Source organism: Dermacentor andersoni, chromosome 8, assembly GCF_023375885.2.
Source record: "Dermacentor andersoni chromosome 8, qqDerAnde1_hic_scaffold, whole genome shotgun sequence".
Lineage (NCBI taxonomy): Eukaryota > Metazoa > Arthropoda > Arachnida > Ixodida > Ixodidae > Dermacentor > Dermacentor andersoni.
Window position 1 is genome coordinate 91352191 of NC_092821.1, and position 19437 is coordinate 91371627.

At 44.4% G+C, this 19437-nt stretch overlaps 3 long non-coding RNA genes across 5 annotated transcripts; all 3 read right to left on the reverse strand.

Moving 5' to 3' along the window:
• Window positions 1-13: 13 nt before the first annotated feature.
• Window positions 14-4525, reverse strand: LOC129384202 (uncharacterized). Of its 2 annotated transcripts, XR_011889900.1 has the most exons (8): window positions 4443-4525; window positions 3950-4039; window positions 2964-3053; window positions 2473-2562; window positions 1979-2068; window positions 1486-1575; window positions 501-590; window positions 14-97 (listed from the first exon to the last, which is right to left on the reverse strand). It is a non-coding gene; the product is annotated as an uncharacterized lncRNA (long non-coding RNA). The 2 variants fall into 2 exon arrangements; XR_011889901.1 differs by lacking the exon at window positions 2964-3053.
• An 803-nt stretch (window positions 4526-5328) lies between these two features.
• On the reverse strand, window positions 5329-8633 carry LOC140212922 (uncharacterized). The gene is made up of 4 exons (XR_011889902.1): window positions 8385-8633; window positions 6906-6995; window positions 5920-6009; window positions 5329-5516 (listed from the first exon to the last, which is right to left on the reverse strand). It is a non-coding gene; the product is annotated as an uncharacterized lncRNA (long non-coding RNA).
• A 1237-nt stretch (window positions 8634-9870) lies between these two features.
• LOC129384272 (uncharacterized) lies at window positions 9871-12460 on the reverse strand. Of its 2 annotated transcripts, XR_008612005.2 has the most exons (5): window positions 12278-12460; window positions 11789-11878; window positions 11334-11429; window positions 10358-10447; window positions 9871-9954 (listed from the first exon to the last, which is right to left on the reverse strand). It is a non-coding gene; the product is annotated as an uncharacterized lncRNA (long non-coding RNA). The 2 variants fall into 2 exon arrangements; XR_008612006.2 differs by lacking the exons at window positions 9871-9954; window positions 10358-10447 and adding an exon at window positions 10837-10943 and having other exon boundaries at window positions 12278-12454.
• Window positions 12461-19437: the final 6977 nt, after the last annotated feature.

Here is a 19437-nt window from a genome sequence, read left to right on the forward strand (position 1 = left end):
CACTCACCTGCACAAATCGCCATTCCTCCTTTCATCTTGCATTCCTGTCCCACTTTATTGCATTGTTCTTTTTGCCTTTGGTCACAAGTTGGGGTTTCTGCACTTGTTTAAAATGGCAAAGTAAGGACATGTTCCTTTTCTTTTCATTACATTGTTATTTGTTAAAAGTACATTTCACAAGAATTAAGTCAGTACAAGTAACCACAATTTCAAGTCACAGAAATTATCACCAATGATTGCCAATGTGATCTCTAATTGCCTGAACAATAGAAAGAACTAGCCACCAGCAGAATGATTGACAGCGCGAGCGAGAGAAACGTAAACGATGTGCGACCCAACAGCACACCCCAAGCAAGCGAGAGAGAGCTTCCCTCTTCGTCTGATCCAAGCACACACCGCCCAAACAGACATGATAAAAGGGCAAGAGATATTTCTACGCTTTCACAAGTCATCCATAGTATGACACGAGCTCGAATGATTATCTGAATGTTTTCACACACCTGCACAAATCGCCATTCCTCCTTTTATCTTGCATTCCTGTCCCAATTTATTGCATTGTTGTTTTTTCCTTTCGTCACAAGTTGGCGTTTCTGCACTTGTTTAAAATGGCAAAGTAAGGACATGTTCCTTTTCTTTTCATTGCATTGTTATTTCTTAAAAGTACATTTCACAAGAATTAAGTCAGTACAAGTAACCACAATTTCAAGTCACAGAAATTGTCTCCAATGATTGCAAATGTGATCTCTAATTGCCTGAACAATAGAAAGAACTAGCCACCAGCAGAATGATTGAGAGCGCGAGCAAGAGAAACGTAAAATATGTGCGAGCCAACAATAGACACCAAGCAAGCGAGAGAGAGCTTGCCTCTTCGTCTAATCCAAGCACGCACCGCCCAGACAGACATGATAAAAGGGCAAGAGAAATTTCTAAGCTTTCACAAGTCTTCCATAATATATGACGAGCTAGGATAATTTCCTGAATATTTTCCCTCACCTGCACAAATTGCCATTCCTCCTTTCATCTTGCATTCCTGTCCCAATTTATTACATTGTTCTTTTTGCCTTTGGTCACAAGTTGGGGTTTCAGCATTGTTTAAAATGGCAAAGTAAAGACATGTTCCTTTTCTTTTCATTACATTCTTATTTGTTAAAAGCACATTTCACAAGAATAAAGTCAGTACAAGTAACCACAATTTTAAGTCACAGAAATTATCTCCAATGATTGCCAATGTGATCTCTCATTGCCTGAACAGTAGACAGAACTAGCCACCAGCAGAATGATTGAGAGCGCGAGCGAGAGAAACGTAAACAATGTGCGAGCCAACAGCAGAACCCAAGCAAGCGAGAGAGAGCTTCCCTCTTCGTCTGATCCAAGCACGGACCGCCCAAACAGACATCATAAAAGGGCAAGAGAAATTTCTAAGCCTTCACAAGTCTTCCATAGTATGACACGAGCTAGAATGATTTCTTGAATGTTTTCACTCACCTGCACAAATCGCCATTCCTCCTTTCATCTTGCATTCCTGTCCCAATTTATTGCATTGTTCCTTTTGCCTTTGGTCACAAGTTGGGGTTTCTGCACTTGTTTAAAATGGCAAAGTAAAGATATGTTCCTTTTGTTTTCATTACAGTGTTATTTGTGAAAAGTGCATTTCAGAAGAATTCAGTCAGTACACGCAACCACAATTTCGAGTCACGGAACTTATCTCCAATGATTGCCAATGTGACCTCTAATTGCCTGAACAATAGAAAGAACGAGACACCAGCAGAATGATTGAGAGCGCGAGCGAGAGAAACGTAAAAGATGTGCGAGCCAACAAGAGACACCAAGCAAGTGAGAGAGAGCTTCCCTCTTCATCTGATCCAAGCACGCACCGCCCAAACAGACATGATAAAAGGGCAAGAGAAATTTCTAAGCTATCACAAGTCTTCCATAGTATGACACGAGCTCGAATGATTATCTGAATGTTTTTACTCACCTACACAAATCGCCATTCCTCCTTTCATCTTGCATTCCTGTCCCAATTTATTGCATTGATCTTTTTGCCTTTCGTCACAAGTTGGGGTTACTGCACGTGTTTAAAATGACAAAGTAAAGACATGCTCCTTTTCTTTTCATTACCTTGTTATTTGTTAAAAGTAGATTTCGCAAGAATTCAGTCAGTACACGTAACCACAATTTCGAGTCACGGAACTTATCTCCAATGATTGCCAATGAGACCACTAATTGCCTGAACAATAGCAAAGAACGAGCCACCAGCAGAATGATGGAGAGCGCGAGCGAGAGAAACGTAAAAGATGTGCGAGCCAACAACAGACACCAAGCAAGCGAGAGAGAGCTTGCCTCTTCGTCTGATCCAAGCACGCACCGCCCAGACAGACATGATAAAAGGGCAAGAGAAATTTCTACGCTTTCACAAGTCTTTCATAATATTAGACGAGCTAGGATAATTTCTTGAATGTTTTCACTCACCTCCACAAATCGCCATTCCTCCTTTTACCTTGCATTCCTGTCCCAATTTATTGCATTGTTGTTTTTTCCTTTCGTCACAAGTTGGCGTTTCTGCACTTGTTTAAAATGGCAAAGTAAGGACATGTTCCTTTTCTTTTCATTACATTGTTATTTGTTAAAAGTACATTTCACAAGAATTAAGTCAGTACAAGTAACCACAATTTCAAGTCACAGAAATTATCTCCAATGATTGCCAATGTGATCTCTAATATCCTGAACAATAGAAAGAACTAGCCACCAGCAGAATGATTGAGAGCGCGAGCGAGAGAAACGTAAACAATGTGCGAGCCAACAGCAGAACCCAAGCAAGCGAGAGAGCTTCCCTCTTCGTCTGATCCAAGCACACACCGCCCAAACAGACATCATAAAAGGGCAAGAGAAATTTCTAAGCCTTCACAAGTCTTCCATAGTATGACACGAGCTAGAATGATTTCTTGAATGTTTTCACTCACCTGCACAAATCGCCATTCCTCCTTTCATCTTGCATTCCTGTCCCAATTTATTGCATTGTTCCTTTTGCCTTTGGTCACAAGTTGGGGTTTCTGCACTTGTTTAAAATGGCAAAGTAAAGACATGTTCCTTTTGTTTTCATTACAGTGTTATTTGTGAAAAGTACATTTCACAAGTATTCAGTCAGTACACGTAACCACAATTTCGAGTCACGGAACTTATCTCCAATGATTGCCAATGAGACCATTGATTGCCTGAACAATAGAAAGAATGAGACACCAGCAGAATGATTGAGAGCGCGAGCAAGAGAAACGTAAAATATGTGCGAGCCAACAACAGACACCAAGCCAGCGAGAGAGAGCTTGCCTCTTCGTCTGATCCAAGCACGCACCGCCCAGACAGACATGATAAAAGGGCAAGAGAAATTTCTACGCTTTCACAAGTCTTCCATAATATAAGACGAGCTAAGATAATTTCTTGAACGTTTTCACTCACCTGCACAAATCGCCATTCCTCCTTTCATCTTGCATTCCTGTCCCACTTTATTGCATTGTTCTTTTTGCCTTTGGTCACAAGTTGGGGTTTCTGCACTTGTTTAAAATGGAAAAGTAAGGACATGTTCCTTTTCTTTTCATTACATTGTTATTTGTTAAAAGTACATTTCACAAGAATTAAGTCAGTACAAGTAACCACACTTTCAAGTCACAGAAATTATCACCAATGATTGCCAATGTGATCTCTAATTGCCTGAACAATAGAAAGAACTAGCCACCAGCAGAATGATTGACAGCGCGAGCGAGAGAAACGTAAACGATGTGCGACCCAACATCACACCCCAAGCAAGCGAGAGAGAGCTTCCCTCTTCGTCTGATCCAAGCACACACCGCCCAAACAGACAGGATAAAAGGGCAAGAGATATTTCCACGCTTTCACAAGTCATCCATAGTATGACACGAGCTCGAATGATTATCTGAATGTTTTCACGCACCTGCACAAATCGCCATTCCTCCTTTTATCTTGCATTCCTGTCCCAATTTATTGCATTGTTGTTTTTTCCTTTCGTCACAAGTTGGCGTTTCTGCACTTGTATAAAATCGCAAAGTAAAGACATGTTCCTTTTCTTTTCATTACATCGTTATATGTGAAAAGTACATTTCACAAGAATTCAGTCAGTGCACGTAACCACAATTTCGAGTCACGCAAATTATCTCCAATGATTGCCAATGTGATCTCTAATATCCTGAACAATAGAAAGAACCAGACACCTGCAGAATGATTGAGAGTGCGAGCGAGAGAAACGTAAAAGTTGCGCGAGCCAACAACAGACCCCAAGCAAGCGAGAGAGAGCTTCCCTCTTCGTCTGATCCAAGTACGCACCGCCCAAATAGACATGATAAAAGGGCAAGAGAAATTTCTAAGCTTTCACAAGTCTTCCATAATGTATGACGACCTAGGATAATTTCTTGAATATTTTCCCTCACCTGCACAAATCGCCATTCCTCCTTTCATCTTGCATTCCTGTCCCAATTTATTGCATTGTTCTTTTTGCCTTTGGTCACAAGTTGGGGTTTCAGCATTGTTTAAAATGGCAAAGTAAAGACATGTTCCTTTTCTTTTCATTACATTCTTATTTGTTAAAAGCACATTTCACAAGAATTAAGTCAGTACAAGTAACCACAATTTTAAGTCACAGAAATTATCTCCAATGATTGCCAATGTGATCTCTCATTGCCTGAACAATAGAAAGAACTAGCCACCAGCAGAATGATTGAGAGCGCGAGCGAGAGAAACGTAAACGATGCGCGAGCCAACAGTACACCCCAAGCAAGCGAGAGAGAGCTTCCCTCTTCGTCTGATCCAAGTACGCACCGCCCAAATAGACATGATAAAAGGGCAAGAGAAATTTCTAAGCTTTCACAAGTCTTCCATAATATATGACGAGCTAGGATAATTTCTTGAATATTTTCCCTCACCTGCACAAATCGCCATTCCTCCTTTCATCTTGCATTCCTGTCCCAATTTATTGCATTGTTCTTTTTGCCTTTGGTCACAAGTTGGGGTTTCAGCATTGTTTAAAATGGCAAAGTAAAGACATGTTCCTTTTCTTTTCATTACATTCTTATTTGTTAAAAGCACATTTCACAAGAATTAAGTCAGTACAAGTAACCACAATTTTAAGTCACAGAAATTATCTCCAATGATTGCCAATGTGATCTCTCATTGCCTGAACAATAGAAAGAACTAGCCACCAGCAGAATGATTGAGAGCGCGAGCGAGAGAAACGTAAACGATGCGCGAGCCAACAGTACACCCCAAGCAAGCGAGAGAGAGCTTCCCTCTTCGTCTGATCCAAGTACGCACCGCCCAAATAGACATGATAAAAGGGCAAGAGAAATTTCTAAGCTTTCACAAGTCTTCCATAATATATGACGAGCTAGGATAATTTCTTGAATATTTTCCCTCACCTGCACAAATCGCCATTCCTCCTTTCATCTTGCATTCCTGTCCCAATTTATTGCATTGTTGTTTTTTCCTTTCGTCACAAGTTGGCGTTTCTGCACTTGTTTAAAATGGCAAAGTAAGGACATGTTCCTTTTCTTTTCATTACATTGTTATTTGTTAAAAGTACATTTCACAAGAATTAAGTCAGTACAAGTAACCACAATTTCAAGTCACAGAAATTGTCTCCAATGATTGCAAATGTGATCTCTAATTGCCTGAACAATAGAAAGAACTAGCCACCAGCAGAATGATTGAGAGCGCGAGCGAGAGAAACGTAAACAATGTGCGAGCCAACAGCAGAACCCAAGCAAGCGAGAGAGAGCTTCCCTCTTCGTCTGATCCAAGCACGGACCGCCCAAACAGACATCATAAAAGGGCAAGAGAAATTTCTAAGCCTTCACAAGTCTTCCATAGTATGACACGAGCTAGAATGATTTCTTGAATGTTTTCACTCACCTGCACAAATCGCCATTCCTCCTTTCATCTTGCATTCCTGTCCCAATTTATTGCATTGTTCCTTTTGCCTTTGGTCACAAGTTGGGGTTTCTGCACTTGTTTAAAATGGCAAAGTAAAGATATGTTCCTTTTGTTTTCATTACAGTGTTATTTGTGAAAAGTGCATTTCACAAGAATTCAGTCAGTACACGCAACCACAATTTCGAGTCACGGAACTTATCTCCAATGATTGCCAATGTGACCTCTAGTTCCCTGAACAATAGAAAGAACGAGACACCAGCAGAATGATTGAGAGCGCGAGCGAGAGAAACGTAAAAGATGTGCGAGCCAACAAGAGACACCAAGCAAGTGAGAGAGAGCTTCCCTCTTCATCTGATCCAAGCACGCACCGCCCAAACAGACATGATAAAAGGGCAAGAGAAATTTCTAAGCTATCACAAGTCTTCCATAGTATGACTCGAGCTCGAATGATTATCTGAATGTTTTCACTCACCTACACAAATCGCCATTCCTCCTTTCATCTTGCATTCCTGTCCCAATTTATTGCATTGTTCTTTTTGCCTTTCGTCACAAGTTGGGGTTACTGCACGTGTTTAAAATGACAAAGTAAAGACATGCTCCTTTCTTTTCATTACCTTGTTATTTGTTAAAAGTAGATTTCACAAGAATTCAGTCAGTACACGTAACCACAATTTCGTGTCACGGAACTTATCTCCAATGATTGCCAATGAGACCACTAATTGCCTGAACAATAGCAAAGAACGAGCCACCAGCAGAATGATGGAGAGCGCGAGCGAGAGAAACGTAAAAGATGTGCGAGCCAACAACAGACACCAAGCAAGCGAGAGAGAGCTTGCCTCTTCGTCTGATCCAAGCACGCACCGCCCAGACAGACATGATAAAAGGGCAAGAGAAATTTCTACGCTTTCACAAGTCTTTCATAATATTAGACGAGCTAGGATAATTTCTTGAATGTTTTCTCTCACCTGCACAAATCGCCATTCCTCCTTTTACCTTGCATTCCTGTCCCAATTTATTGCATTGTTGTTTTTTCCTTTCGTCACAAGTTGGCGTTTCTGCACTTGTTTAAAATGGCAAAGTAAGGACATGTTCCTTTTCTTTGCATTACATTGTTATTTGTTAAAAGTACATTTCACAAGAATTAAGTCAGTACAAGTAACCACAATTTCAAGTCACAGAAATTATCTCCAATGATTGCCAATGTGATCTCTAATATCCTGAACAATAGAAAGAACTAGCCACCAGCAGAATGATTGAGAGCGCGAGCGAGAGAAACGTAAACAATGTGCGAGCCAACAGCAGACCCCAAGCAAGCGAGAGAGAGCTTCCCTCTTCGTCTGATCCAAGTACGCACCGCCCAAACAGACATGATAAAAGGGCAAGAGAAATTTCTAAGCCTTCACAAGTCTTCCATAATATATGACGAGCTAGGATAATTTCTTGAATGTTTTCACTCACCTGCACAAATCGCCATTCCTCCTTTCATCTTGCATTCCTGTCCCAATTTATTGCATTTTTCTTTTTGCCTTTCGTCACAAGTTGGGGTTACTGCACGTGTTTAAAATGGCAAAGTAGAGACATGTTCCTTTTCTTTTCATTACCTTGTTATTTGTCAAAAGTTCATTTAACAAGAATTAAGTCAGTACAAGTAACCACAATTTCAAGTCACAGAAATTATCTCCAATGATTGCCAATGTGATCTCTAATATCCTGAACAATAGAAAGAACTCGCCACCAGCAGAATGATTGAGAGCGCGAGCGAGAGAAATGTAAACGATGTGCGAGTCGACAGCAGACCCCAAGCAAGCGAGAAAGAGCTTCCCTCTTCGTCTGATCCAAGTACGCACCGCCCAAACAGACATGATAAAAGGGCAAGAGAAATTTCTAAGCTTTCACAAGTCTTCCATAATATATGACGAGCTAGGATAATTTCTTGAATGTTTTCACTCACCTGCACAAATCGCCATTCCTCCTTTCATCTTGCATTCCTGTCCCAATTTATTGCATTGTTCTTTTTGCCTTTGGTCACAAGTTGGGGTTTCTGCACTTGTTTAAAATGGCAAAGTAAAGACATGTTCCTTTTCTTTTCATTACATTGTTATTTGTTAAAAGTACATTTCACAAGAATTAAGTCAGTACAAGTAACCACAATTTCAAGTCACAGAAATTATCTCCAATGATTGCCAATGTGATCTCTAATTGCCTGAACAATAGAAAGAACTAGCCACCAGCAGAATGATTGACAGCGCGAGCGAGAGAAACGTAAACGATGTGCGAGCCAACAGCACACCCCAAGCAAGCGAGAGAGAGCTTCCCTCTTCGTCTGATCCAAGCACACACCGCCCAAACAGACATGATAAAAGGGCAAGAGAAATTTCTACGCTTTCACAAGTCTTCCATAATATAAGACGAGCTCGAATGATTATCTGCATGTTTTCACTCACCTGCACAAATCGCCATTCCTCCTTTTATCTTGCATTCCTGTCCCAATTTATTGCATTGTTGTTTTTTTCCTTTCGTCACAAGTTGGCGTTTCCGCACTTGTTTAAAATGGCAAAGTAAAGACATGTTCCTTTTCTTTTCATTACATCGTTATATGTGAAAAGTACATTTCACAAGAATTCAGTCAGTGCACGTAACCACAATTTCGAGTCACGCAAATTATCTCCAATGATTGCCAAAGTGATCTCTAATATCCTGAACGATAGAAAGAACTAGCCACCAGGAGAATGATTGAGAGCGCGAGCGAGAGAAATGTAAACGATGTGCGAGCCGACAGCAGACCCCAAGCAAGCGAGAAAGAGCTTCCCTCTTCGTCTGATCCAAGTACGCACCGCCCAAACAGACATGATAAAAGGGCAAGAGAAATTTCTGCGCTTTCACAAGTCTTCCATAATATAAGACGAGCTAGGATAATTTCTTGAATGTTTTCACTCACCTGCACAAATCGCCATTCCTCCTTTCATCTTGCATTCCTGTCCCAATTTATTGCATTTTTCTTTTTGCCTTTCGTCACAAGTTGGGGTTACTGCACGTGTTTAAAATGGCAAAGTAGAGACATGTTCCTTTTCTTTTCATTACCTTGTTATTTGTTAAAAGTTCATTTCACAAGAATTCAGTCAGTACACGTAACCACAATTTCGAGTCACGGAAACTATCTCCAACGATTGTCAATGTGACCTCTAATTGCCTGAACAATAGAAAGAACGAGACACCAGCAGAATGATTGAGAGTGCGAGCGAGAGAAACGTAAAAGATGTGCGAGCCAACAACAGACACCAAGCCAGCGAGAGAGAGCTTGCCTCTTCGTCTGATCCAAGCACGCACCGCCCAGACAGACATGATAAAAGGGCGAGAGAAATTTCCACGCTTTCACAAGTCTTCCATAATATAAGACGAGCTAGGATAATTTCTTGAATGTTTTCACTCACCTGCACAAATCGCCATTCCTCCTTCTATCTTGCATTCCTGTCCCAATTTATTGCATAGTTGTTTTTTCCTTTCGTCACAAGTTGGCGTTTCTGCACTTGTTTAAAATGGCAAAGTAAAGGCATGTTCCTTTTCTTTTCATTACATCGTTATATGTGAAAAGTACATTTCACAAGAATTCAGTCAGTGCACGTAACCACAATTTCGAGTCACGCAAATTATCTCCAATGATTGCCAATGTGATCTCTAAAATCCTGAACAATAGAAAGAACTAGCCACCAGCAGAATGATTGAGAGCGCGAGCGAGAGAAATGTAAACGATGTGCGAGTCGACAGCAGACCCCAAGCAAGCGAGAGAGAGCTTCCCTCTTCGTCTGATCCAAGTACGCACCGCCCAAACAGACATGATAAAAGGGCAAGAGCAATTTCTAAGCTTTCACAAGTCTTCCATAATACATGACGAACTAGGATAATTTCTTGAATGTTTTCACTCACCTGCACAAATCGCCATTCCTCCTTTCATTTTGCATTCCTGTCCCAATTTATTGCATTGTTCTTTTTGCCTTTGGTCACAAGTTGGGGTTTCTGCACTTGTTTAAAATGGCAAAGTAAAGACATGTTCCTTTTGTTTTCATTACAGTGTTATTTGTGAAAAGTACATTTCACAAGTATTCAGTCAGTACACGTAACCACAATTTCGAGTCACGGAACTTATCTCCAATGATTGCCAATGAGACCACTGATTGCCTGAACAATAGAAAGAACTAGCCACCAGCAGAATGATTGAGAGCGCGAGCGAGAGAAATGTAAACGATGTGCGAGTCGACAGCAGACCCCAAGCAAGCGAGAGAGAGCTTCCCTCTTCGTCTGATCCAAGTACGCACCGCCCAAACCGACATGATAAAAGGGCAAGAGAAATTTCTAAGCTTTCACAAGTCTTCCATAATATATGACGAGCTAGGATAATTTCTTGAATGTTTTCACTCACCTGCACAAATCGCCATTCCTCCTTTCATCTTGCATTCCTGTCCCAATTTATTGCATTGTTCTTTTTGCCTTTGGTCACAAGTTGGGGTTTCTGCACTTGTTTAAAATGGCAAAGTAAAGACATGTTCCTTTTCTTTTCATTACATTCTTATTTGTTAAAAGTACATTTCACAAGAATTAAGTCAGTACAAGTAACCACAATTTCAAGTCACAGAAATTATCTCCAATGATTGCCAATGTGATCTCTAATTGCCTGAACAATAGAAAGAACTAGCCACCAGCAGAATGATTGAGAGCGCGAGCGAGAGAAACCTAAACGATGTGCGAGCCAACAGCACACCCCAAGCATGCTAGAGAGAGCTTCCCTCTTCGTCTGATCCAAGCACGCACCGCGCAAACAGGCATGTTGATAAAAGGGCAAAAGGAATTTCTGCACTTTCACAAGTCATCCATAGTATGACACGAGCTCGAATGATTATCTGCATGTTTTCACTCACCTGCACAAATCGCCATTCCTCCTTTGATCGTGCATTCCTGTCCCAATTTATTGCATTTTTCTTTTTGCCTTTCGTCACAAGTTGGCGTTTCTGCACTTGTTTAAAATGGCAAAGTAAACACATGTTTCTTTTCTTTCCATAGCATTGTTATTTGTGAAAAGTACATTTCACAAGAATTCAGTCAGTACAAGTAACCACAATTTCAACTCACACAAATTATCCGCAATGATTGCCAATGTGATCTCTAATTGCCTGAACAATACAGAGAACGAGCCACCAGCAGAATCATTGAGAGCGCGAGCAAGAGAAACATAAAAGATGTGCGAGCCAACAACAAACCCCAAGCAAGCGAGAGAGAGCTTGCCTCTTCGTCTAATGCCAGCACGCACCGCCCTAACACAAAATTTGCTAACAGAGCAAGACAAATTTGTACGCTTTCGCAAGTCTTCCATGGCATGACACGAGCTCCAATGAACTCACCTACACAAATTGGCATTGTTCCTTGAACCCTACATTCCTGTCCAATTTGTTTGCATTGTTCTTTTACCCTTTCGTCACATGTTGGCATTTCTGTACCTGTTAAAATGGCAAAGTAAAGAAAACCGTCTTTTCGGTACGTCCATTGGTGTAAAAAGATTAGACGCATGAATTCAGTCAGTACGTTTAACGACAATTTCGAGTGAGGAAATATTATCAACAATTATTCTCAACGAACCAGCAGCAAAGTGTCAACGAAAGCGCCAGTAAGAGACACAGCGTGAGTGAGCAAGCGGACAACGGATTCTAAGCTGGCGAGAGAGAGCCTGCCTCATCGTCTAATCCAAGCACCGCCGAAGCCCGAACACATCTCAAGCAGCCAAAGAACTTGATGCGCCTTAAGAAGGCATCCGTGACAACACCGGAGCTCACGTGATTATCTGAACGTTGTCACTTACCTACACAAGTCGGCATTCCTCCTTCCATCTTGCATTCATGTCCCATTTTCTTGCATTCTTCCTTTAGCCTTTCATCACAAGTTCGTGTTTCTGCTCTTGTTTGAAATGGCAAAGTAAATAAATGCTCTTTTTATTTTCAGTACATTATTCTTGTTTAAAAGGACTTTACACAAGAATTCAGTCTGCACAGGTAACCAAAATTTCGTGTCACAAAATTATCTACACTGAGTGCGAATGTAATCTGATTGCCTGAACAATAGAGAGAACGAGCTACCAGCAGAATGATTGAAAGCTCGGGCGAGAGAAACGTATAGGATATGCAAGCCAACAACAGACTCCACGCAAGCAAGCGAGAGCTTGCCTCTTCGTCTAATCCCTGCACTGCCCAAACACAAAAGTTGCTAAAGCAGCAAGAGAAACTTCTGCGCTTTCAAAAAGCATCCATCATATGACACGAGCTCAAAAGGTTACCTGAATGTGTTGACTCACCTACACAAATCGACATTCCTCTTTTAATCTTGCATTCTTGTCCAATTTTCTTGCATTTTTCTATGAGCCTTTTGTCACACATTGGCGTTTCTGCAATCGTTTAATTTGGCAAAGTAAAATTCCTCTTCACAGTGAGTGGTTTCAGGTGAAACGGAGCTTCAGTCAGTAATGGTAACCACAATTCTATGTGAGCGGAAATTATGTAAAATGATTGTCAGTGCAATCTGATTGCCCGAACAAAATAAAGATCGAGCCAACAACATAGAGTAACTTAGAGCGTGAACGAGGGATACATATAGATTGTGCAAGCCAACAACAGACTCCAAACAAGCCAGAGCTTTGTTCTTCGTCTACTCCTAGTACCGCCAAAAGGCAAGGGTTTGTAAAGCACCCAGAGAAATATATATGCTTTAAAATGACATTCCTGTTAACATCGGAGCTCGTGTGATTACATGAATGTTTCCACTCAGCTACACAAATTGCCATTCCTCCTTTAATCTTGCATCCTGACCAATTTTTTGCATTATTATTCCCGCCCTTCGTTACAGGTTGGCATTTCAGCATCTGTTTAAAACGCCAAAATAAAGAAGCGTTTCTTGTCTTATCTGAACCATCTTTGAAGTTAAAAGGACCTTACACATGAAAGCAGTTAGCACACTTAACCACAAATACAAGTGATATAAATTATCTACCATGATTTTTAATATAAACTCATTAGCCGAACAAAAACAAGAACTAGCCAACAAATAAGAGTGAGCGATAGAGCCACTCAGATAGACAGCAACGGGGAGTGAGCGAACAACCGAATCTAAGCAAGCCAGAGAGAGCTTGCCTGTTCGTCTGATCCCAGCATCGCCCATACATAGAAATGTCTAAAGCAGCCAAACAAATAGATGCGCTATAAAATTAATCCAAGTATGTGCCGGTGACCAGAATTAGCGGGATCCTGATATTTTCAGCGGCACCGATAATAAAGACGTTGAAGATTGGCTGGAATTCCTATAAATGCGCCAGCAACTCCAACAAATGGGACGATCCGCTCAAGCTCGGCAACGCGATCTTCTATTTATCGGGCGTCGCCAAGCTGTGGTTAAAAAACCACGAAACCGATTTCCGCACGTTGGCTAGCTTCAAAACCAGCATCGCATCAGTTTTCGGCCGCCCTGTCATGCGCAAACTTTGCGCTGAACAACGCCTACGAAGCCGATCCCAGCAAACTGGTGAAAGGTTCACCAGCGACATAGAGGACATCGTCGATCTCTGCCGGCGTGTCAACCCGACGATGGCAGAGGCGGGCAAGGTACGTCACATCATGAAGGGTATTTCCGACGATGCCTTTCATATGCTGCTGTCCAAAAACCGAGGCACTGTTTCTCAGGTCATTGAGCTTTGCCAGAGTTTCGACGAGCTCTGCAAACAGCGTCATCGCACGCGGAGCCCCCTGCTTCCGACGAAACCCTCGCGACCATAACCGCGGCTCCTGAGATGGACTCCCTGCTTTGCCAGATAAAAGAGTTCGTCCATGCTGAGGTCCCTCGTCAGCTTTCGCTGCTGTCCTCAGCCACGCCACCACCTTCGCCTTTGCCGGCCAACCTTCGCCAGGTTAGCGCAGCTCTGCCTTCTGCCTTCGAGACACCACCGGTGCCTACTCCCGTTGCCTTTCCCGAGGTGACTGCACCTCTCAGCTATGCCGAGGCTCTCGCGCGGCCACCACCTCCGACATTTGCGCCATTCTCATCAGTCGTCTCACTGCTTCCATCTCCTCCCTTCCTTCAGCCGTGGTACCCACACAGCAGTGGACAATGGCGCACTCCTGACAACCGGGCACTATGTTTTGCGTGTGGTCTACCTGGCCACGTTACACAATTTTGTCGCCGCCGCACAACATCCTACAGCCGTAGCTTCGAGACGGAACCATAAGTTTCCCCATACCCGTCATCCTCCGCGTCTCAGATCCCTGGCCAGATGTCTTCCTACTCGGACCACCGCCCTCTTCTTGGCCACCGTTCGCCATCGCCTCTACACCGCTCGCTTTCGCCTATGCGTCGTCGTCCTTCTATGCCGGAACGGGAAAACTAATCGTCGGAGTTCCAGAGGCACGAACTGCGTCACCCACGAACAGACCAAGGCCTCTCCCTTCTCCGGCTAATGTTATTGATGTATATGGGAACGGCGTCGCTGCACTCACCCTCGTTGACACTGGTGCCGCAGTTTCAGTTCTTAGTGCCGAATTTGCCGTTCGCTCAGAAAATTGAAGACGCCACTCTCAAACGTGCCACTTCGTACTGCCAGCGCTGACCGTATCACGTCTACAGCTACGGCTCCTCCTTGCGTTGTGATCAGCGGCATCCTCTACATCGTGGAATTTTTGGTGCTGTGTTCTTGTTTCCACGATCTTATTTTGGGCTGGGACTTGCTTTCCGCTAATAAGGCCGTCATCGGTGGTTCTCGTGCTGAAGTAGAATTTCAAACGCTGTATCATTCCCCACTCCTTGACGCTCGTGAACCTGATGATAAAGTATTTGTTGCCGAAGACGTTACAATATTACCGCACTCGTCTCCCCTTGCCACAGTGTCATGCAACATTGTTGCTGATGCCAGCGCACTTTCCCCGCTGCCTTTCGGTCTTTGGGACGTTCACGCCGGCGTCAGCAGACTGCTCGTCGCCAACCGATTATCCTGTCCTCTCACTTTGCTTCGTGGGCAGTGCGTTGGCCGTGCCCAGTGTGTCGACCCTGGTGTCATCATTGAAATGCCAACTGGTTCCATCGCTACTCATGAAGTCGCCGAAGTGACCTGTAACCCCGCGCAGTAGCCGACTTCGCCCGATGTTTTACATAGCTCCATCGCCGACACTTTGACTGTTTCTCAACGTGCCCAGCTTCTACGCCTTCTCGACAAATTCCGTTCGTCTTTCGACTGCCAGCATGGTTCCTTGGGCCGCACGTCAACTGTTTGACATCGCATCGACACGGGTACCAGTGAGCCACTACGACAAAGACCATATCGTGTATCCGCGACAGAGCGCCGAGTTATCGACGACCAAGTAGCGGACATGCACAAGCGCGGCGTCATTCAGCCTTCGGATAGCCCCTGGGCATTTCCCGTTTTTCTTGTTAAGAAGGATGGATCGATTCGATTCTGTGTCGATTACCGTCGCCTTAACAAAATAACCCGTAAAGATTCTTACCCTCTTCCGAAAATTGACGACACCCTTGAGTGTCTCCAAGGCGCGGAGTTCTTCTCTTCTATCGACTTACGCAGCGGCTATTGGTAAATCCCCATAGCACCCGAAGACCAACCTAAAACGGCTTTTGTAACACCAGATGACCTATATGAATTTCGTGTCATGCCTTTCAGGCTTGACGCTCCTGCAACATTTGAGCGTATGATGGACAACCTTTTGCGTGGTCTCAAGTGGAAAACGTGCCTGTGCTACTTTGATGATGTGGTTGTTTTTTCGCCTCATTTTCCCACTTATCTCTGTAGGCTGGAGGAAGTGTTACAGTGCCTAACTGCCGCCGGCCTTCAGCTCAACCTGAAGAAATGCCACTTCGGCACAAGTCAGCTCACCATCCTTGGCCACGTAGCATCTAAACACGGTATTCTCCCTGACGCCGCCAATCTCCATGCAGTTGCTGATTTTCTCAAACCTTCCGCCGTCGAGACTGTCGCACCTTCCTTAGCCTGTGTTCCTACTTTCGCCGCTTCATTCGGAATTTTGCGTCCATCACCGCTCCCTTGAATCAGCTTCTACGGAGCCACTTGAACGATTACGCGTGGTGGTCCGCTCGTGACGATGACTTCCAAGAATTGCGTCGTCAGCTGACCTCGCCGCCTATACTGCGTCACTTCGACCAGACAGCTCCGACCGAAGTGCGCACCGACGCCTGCGGTGTTGGACTCGACGCTGTGCTCGCGCAGCGCAAATCTGGATTCGACGAGTACGTCGTTGCATACGCAAGCTGCACCCTCACCAAAGTCGAGAAGACTTATTCCGTTACGGAGAAGGAATGTTTGGCCATAATCGAGGCACTTGGTAAATTTCGACCCTACCTCTATGGCCGCCCCTTCGACGTGATTACAGACCACCATGCACTTTGTTGGCTGTCCACGTTGAAGAACCCCTCAAGTCGATTAGCTCGCTGGGCTTTGCGGTTGCAAGATTTCAACGTGCGCGTTGTCTACGGGTCTGGCCGCCGCCACACCGATGCCGACGCGCTTTCCCGTTCGCCCGTGTCAACCGAAAGCGATGCCTGCTGGGACCAAGCACTTTCGGTCCCAGCAGGCTGCGACATGGCTTCGGAGCAACGCAAGGATGCCTGGATTAGTGCTCTTATCCGCTTCCGTTCAAACCTGTCGACCGTTGCTTCACCTTCTCGAGCCTTGCGCCGTCTAGCATCTCACTTCGAAATTCGGGATGGACTTCTCTATCGCCGGAATTACGTCTCGGACGTCAGCAAGAGGCTGCTGGTCATACCTCGACATCTTCGTGGTGAAATATGTTTTGCCTTCTATACTGCCCCGCAGCGTGCACATGCGGGTGTCTTCAAGACGTACTCCCGGCTTCGCTCCAGATTTTATTGGCGCAGCAATGCACACCTTTGTGTGCAAGTACATTTGGTTGTTCCCTCAGTGCCAACGCCGCAAGGTTCCTCCTGCTCAGCATGTCTCTGGTCCACTCTAGCCAATCCCATGCCCTGCCAGGCGCTTCGATCGCATTGGCATTGACCTGTATGAGCCCCTTCCGCCATCTTCGCCATAATCTTCGCCATCGACCATTTGACGCGATACGCAGAAGCAGCCGCTCTGCCTGCTGCCACCGCTCGTGATATAGCATCCTTCCTCCTGAAAAACGTTATTCTCCGTCACGGTGCACCTCGCGTACTTTTGCGTGATAGAGGACGTGTCTTCCTCTCCGAAGTCGTAGACGCGCTCCTTGCTGAATGTCGCATCGTTCATCGCACCACCACCGCCTACCATCCTCAAAATAATGCTCTGATGGAAAGATTTAACCACACCCTGGGCGACATTCTCTCCAAATACGTCGCCACTGATCACACTGTTGGGGACCTCCTTTTGCCATTCATCACGTTCGCCTACAACACTGCACCACAGGCGACCACAAACAACCCCCCATTCCTCCTTTCATACGGATGCGAGCCTCCGACTACCCTCGACACCATTCTTCCGTTCACACCCGACTCATCCGAATGTACACCCATTTCTAAAGCTGCCCGCCGCGCAGAGGAATGCCGTCAGCTCGCCCGTTCTTTACAGCCGTCGACCAACGGCAACGAAAATGTCGATTTGACAATTATCACCCGCATTGTCACTTTCTTCCGGACTGCCTTGTATGGCTTTGGGTTCCTGCCATTCCTGCTGGACTATGATCCAAGCTTGCCTCCAAATATCAAGGACCCAACCCTGTTGTAGTGCAGACTTCGCCTGTGAACTATATTGTCGAGCCTGTCACGCCACCTACGAACCAACGCTGTCGTGGTCGTGAAACCGTCCACGTACAACGCCTGAAGCAGTATTGCGACCCCATGATTCTATGTTCACCATGAGTCGCCAGGATGGCTCCTTTTCCTATGGCGGGGGGGGGGGGGGGGCAATTCTAATGAAGAGGAATGTCTGGCGCTGCAGCCACATCGCCATTCGTCCGGGAGGCACAAGCTCGAGATTTCCTGAGCTGCTCTGCTTGAGACACGCTGCCTGCTGCTCTCTTGTAGTGTATTACTATTAGACAACAAATATAATCTACGATGATTGTCAACGTAAGCTGATTCCCTGAAGAAAAACAACGAGCCATCAGCAAAGCGGGAACGAGAGCTCCAGCGAGAGTGAGCGAGCGAACAATGGACTCTAAGCTAGCAAGAGGGAGCTTGCATCTTCGTGTAATCCCAGCCCCGCCCAAACACGAGAATGTCTAAAGCAGCCAAAGAAATTTATTCGCCGGAACTCGTGTGATTATCTGAATCTTTTCACTCGCCTAGATAAATCGCCATTCCTCCTTTTATCTGGCATTCCTTTCCCATCTTTTTTTTTCATTGTGCTTTAAGCCTTTCGCCAAAAGTTGGCGTTCCTGCACCGGTGTAAAATGATAAAATTCTTCCTGTTTTCATTACGTTCTTTGGAGTTAAAAGGACGTTACGCCAGAATCCACTCAGTACACGTAAGCGCAATTTCAAGTGACCAATAATTATATACAATGATTGTCAATGCAAGCTAATTGCTCGAAGAAAAGAAAGAACAAGCCAGCAGCAAAGCGTGAACGTGAACGCGAGCAAGAGAGACAGCGAGAGTGAGAGAGCGAACAACAGACTCTCGGCAAGGGAGAGAAAGCTTGGTTCATCGTCTAATTCCAGCACTGCCAAAACGGAATGGTTGCCAAAACTGAGAAAATTATAGGCTTTCAAAAGTCATCCATGATATGATAGGAGCTCGTACGATTATCTGAATGTTTTAACTCGCCTACACGAATCGCCATTCCTCCTTTAATCTTGCATTCCTATAATTTTTTTTTTTTTTTGCACTCTTCTTTCCGCCTCTCGCACACATTGGCGTTTCTGCATTCTTGCCATTTTCCTTATGATTTACTCAGTGGTCAACAGCGACCGTCATCTGAGAAAACAAACTTCTCATATTTCCCGTATGATGTTACTCGATCATGACTTATTATCTACCGCTCTCGCACCTCTGCTAGGAGACTGACAGGGTCTTAACACGTAGAGTAAACAAGAATGTTCAAATTTTTTCGTACGTTCTTTTACACAGTTCAGTCCGACGACACGAAATACTAAGCCAACACGACGCTAGTGGGCTTAATGTGGCTCCACAGCACATCAGACAAGTGTATATTGCTACGGGCCTTACCAATGGGCTCGACAATTTTGTGAATTTCAGCAAACTGTCGCAGGGAAGGAGCCTGTAAAAACTGGAAAGGATTGTCCTGTGTTGTACAAGTGGTGTAAAATCTATAGAGCACCGTTTGTTGGTCTTATTTTGCCAGGACCTAGTTCGGCAAGCAAGCTAGCTTACTGCTATTCAAGAAAGACCCGTTTACCGCGATTTCAGCGGAAGAGATGCTTATAGTATCTGTAGCGCTATTTCCAGCAGGTAAGCGGGCCTGATTAGAGAGTAGTTTCCGCCTCATT